Source organism: Narcine bancroftii, chromosome 9, assembly GCF_036971445.1.
Source record: "Narcine bancroftii isolate sNarBan1 chromosome 9, sNarBan1.hap1, whole genome shotgun sequence".
Classification (NCBI taxonomy): Eukaryota; Metazoa; Chordata; class Chondrichthyes; order Torpediniformes; family Narcinidae; genus Narcine; species Narcine bancroftii.
This window is the reverse complement of record NC_091477.1, coordinates 16,294,061-16,298,490: the sequence shown is the minus strand read 5'-3', so window position 1 is coordinate 16,298,490 and position 4,430 is coordinate 16,294,061.

The window sequence follows — 4,430 nt, the reverse complement described above, 5'->3', positions numbered from 1 at the left end:
TTCCCCAGCCACCCTTCAGTCTCTTTATCCCTTCCCCAGCCACCCTTCAGTCTCTTTATCCCTTCCCCAGCCACCCTTCAGTCTCTTTATCCCTTCCCCAGCCACCCTTCAGTCTCTTTATCCCTTCCCCAGCCACCCTTCAGTCTCTTTATCCCTTCCCCAGCCACCCTTCAGTCTCTTTATCCCTTCCCCAGCCACCCTTCAGTCTCTTTATCCCTTCCCCAGCCACCCTTCAGTCTCTTTATTCTTGGGCCTTCCTGTTATTTGCTTATTCCTTAAAGAAGTGTTCAGGTCCTTAACATCAGTAATATATCTTTACCTCCTATGGACATTGCAAGACCGGCTGAGTTCCTCCAGCATTTCTGCATGTTCTTACTACAATCACAGCATCTGCAGACTTTTGTGCTTCACATCTTTGATAGGCTTATGTTGTTATTGGGAAAAGGGAATCTGGGTTCTGGCCACAAACCATCCTGTCCAAAACACCTCTGGCCTTATCATTCTCCTGACTCCCCAGACATGTAACTAGTATTCCATTGCCACAGCCGACATTTCAAAGTGGGTAATTAGATGATTTTATCATATGCTGACAACACTGCAGAAGGATATTGTAAAATTAAATATAAGCAATATATGACATAAAAACAGTACGACAGCCAGATTCTGTATTTTTGCATACAATTATCTAGTTTTTTTTAAGTTTAGGTGGGGATTTTGTTGGACCATAAGTTGATTACAATTGAAAGAACTCTTGCTGGGTGATTTATATTTTGGATCTCTAATAGTTGCAAATTTTCCACCTCCACTCTGCAAAATTACATCTGTTTTCAACTGACAGAACAAAACTATTGTAAGCCCTGGAGTTGTAGGTCTGCCAACAGCTATGAGAATGCCACTGGCAGCCCTCCACTTCTGGCTTGGGTTGAAGTTTGGCACAAAATCCTTCCTGAAAAAAAGATATCTTCAATAGCACTCAGCATGGAGTGATATTTTACTTGGGTTTTGTTGTGCTTTGAAAAGGATGTCCAGCTCATGAGCATTTTCAGAATACATTTCTGGTCACCACATCACAGGAAAGATGTGATTGCAGTGAACATTATACCGAAGAGATCTGCAAAGTCATTGCCAAGAATAGAAAATTAGAGCCCAAAAAAGATTGGATTCACTGTTCTTGTTTTCTTTGGCACAGCAAAGATTGGTGATATTGAGGTGTATTCAATTATACGACCTTGACAGAGTAAATGTGAAGGCCCTCTTTACTTTAGTAAAGAGCTCTTAAAAACAATAGGCATAGCTATAAAGTGATTGGTAGATGGACTAGAGGGTCTATGAGGAACCATTTTTTTTCAATGCTGTGGAACACTATGATACTTATGCAGTTCTAGAGAGAATAAGTTCTGGTCCATTATGTTCCCTCCCTTACTAGTCAGGAAGATATACACTTGGATCCCCCTGAGAATGTGATGGAAACTAGCAGTTTGTAGAAAGAATGAACCTGCATGTTAAATGTTGTTTGTAAAACACTAAATGTGACAAGGTTTCAAGAGTAAAAAAAAATGCTGGTGACATCAATGGGTTAAAAAAGATAACTTCACTTAAATTACTCAAAACTTAAAGATTGTGCATATTTTCTCCTTTGTTGTTGAGAGGGAGTCTGGCATTGTAACAAAAAAACAGAAATCAAGAATGTCCCACTTTTGTGTGCAACAGAATTGTGTGTAAATAATTCAAGTTGTGAATCACCAGTTTTAAGTCACAACTGCAGATTGCATGAGAAATATCGTTTCAAAGAGAAACAATAAACAAGATGTTCCAAATAACAAGTCAAAGCTTGATTTTTTTTTTAATCGGCTTTCAAGGATTTTTACTTGAGTTTTAGTAGAATAATTCCCTTACGATGTATCCTTTTTTTACATGAACATCTTGAGACTATTTGTGATGTAATCTCTTCTTGTGCAATGGATATGACTAAAAGCCAGGCAGTTATGTGGCCTCCAAATCAGCTTCAATTTAGATTAGATTTTATGTGGAAATGTTACCAAGGGAGTTGGTACTTGTGAAATCTATCAATGCAATGCTTAGTTTTGGAAAGATATTAATACAGAATGTTCTGATTTGGCAGACCAGAAATATCAAAATACCAATTAAGACATGTATCACCCCAATTAGATTAGTTAACAAATGCTAATGAACAAAGTCAGAGCCTTATGGTTGAATGGTGCCTTTTTAAAATATATCAGAGGACTGAAAGTATCAACAATGATCTCTGGCATGTACAAGTAGTGTTGTTGATAAGTGCTCAGTTTAGCCTAATTTCTCAATTTAATGTTATATATTCATGAAATATATTGAGTCCAAATGTCAGTAATAGTTTTTAAAAACATTTTATGTTGTTCTTTCACTGCGAGTCAACAAGTTAATAAATTTTGATTTATCAGTGGCTTGTGTTGAAACTGAGTTTGAAATATTCAATTTGTCAGAAAGACATAGACTTAACAATGTAGAAAACTGATAACCAGTGCTGAATAAGGTATTTGTTATTTAAGCAACAGATAATTTATCTATAAAATAGTGGTTTCCTGGGAATCTCTAGCTAAATCTAATTAAAGCAGACCAAATATTTGGTCAAGCTATGTTTCGTGAGTCATTTTTGGCTTGAATATACTTGTCTGAACTGTAAACGTATATTTTAAAAAGTCCAAAATCTGCACAACTGATAATTAAACAGGAAAATCTGCAGATGCTGGGGTCTAGTGCAATACACAAAAGTGCTGGAGAAACTCAGCAGGTTGTGCAGTATCCATCGGAAGTAAATGCAACCTGAAATGTGGATTGCCTTTTACTCCTTATAAATGCTACATGATCTGCTGAGCTACTCCAGCACTTTTGTACATAATGTTAATTGTCTCATTCAAATTATCAGAAGGTTTTTAAATCTTGATAATGTCACAATGTTCAAATATCTGACTCTATCATGAACGGTGTAGTTTCAAATTTAGCAATATGCATTCGCACTCAACTTGAAGTACATCCTGAGGATACTGTTTGACAGATATTGGAACTCCTCATGTTTAACGATAAACTGGTCTTTAGACAATCGTGGGCATTGTATGTAAATTCTGCCTAATGATCAAGTTAGAACAATTCTGGACAATATCTTGCCTGCCCAAAGTATCAATCCATCATGTTAATTTAATCAACATGTATCTGTAATTAAACCTTTGACCTTTTGTCTATATTGCAAAGAGCAAACCAGCAGTGTTTACTATTTGGGAAATCACAATCCAAATATGTTTTATGCCAGACATATTTGCGTACCCCCTCAATAAAGCAAGAACTTAAATGGAAAAATGGTTTCCAAAGGGCCCCTGTTGTTCCACCTTCTTTATTTGAATGTACAATTTTTCAAATCCTATTGTTTAACCTACTGCTGAATTCAGATGGCACTATCATGCTTCAGTAGGTTTTTACTCTTCACCTTTCAATCAAATGAGATAGAAGCTTTAGAGAGGGTGAGGGGAAATTTCCCTGGATTGGAGAACATAACATGTCTTATGATGTAAGGTTGATAGAGCCAGAGCTATTCTCTTTGGAGCAATGAAGAATGAAGTGACTTAATGAAGGTGTATAAGATTATAAGGGACAAAGAACCCTATATCTTGTGGTGACAAGAGCAAATACCAGAGGACATCTGTTTAAGCCAAAGTAAATGGAAGAAATTTTATGGGGGATGTCAGAGGTCCTTTTTTTACACAGAGTGGTGTGTGTTTGGAATTCATTGCCAGTTTGGTGGTACAGGCTGGTATGATAGAGACACTTAAAAGATAGACACATGGATATAGGAAAATTATAGGACTATTGGTGTGTGGTGGAGAAGGGTTATATTGTGGAGTAAGTTTTACATAGGTCAACATAATATCATGGACTAAAGGGCCTATACTGTGCTGTAATGTTCTATATTCTCTGTAAATCTAGAAAAACACTTAAATAACCAACCATAGGGTATTGTTACAGGATATGTTAGAATTGTTGTGGGTAAAATGTGTCTTGAAAATAAATAGATTGTGGGGGTTTAGTTTAAGTTCTACTTCACAAAGAGTAACACTTCACAAAAGATGTCTCATTTAAAATGCAAGAGTTTTGCTGAAGCTAGACTTTGAGACTCCAGTAGACTTTGTAGAAGCAATGAATAATACTGATCTACTGGGTATGGCCAATAAAGTCCAGGCTCAGAGGCTGTTAAGATCTTTCAAAGATTGGGCTTGGAGACCTGCAAGAAGTAATTTGGTTTTTACAAGTAGAGAGAGGGGGGAAAAAACAAAGATTATTTCTCTTTTGGAGAGAGAGGGAGAGAAATCGGTTCTACAGTAGCAGTTGAGGCTGTGTCATGGTAAGCTGGCAGGTTTGTTGAAAACCCCCATTTTGAGGAC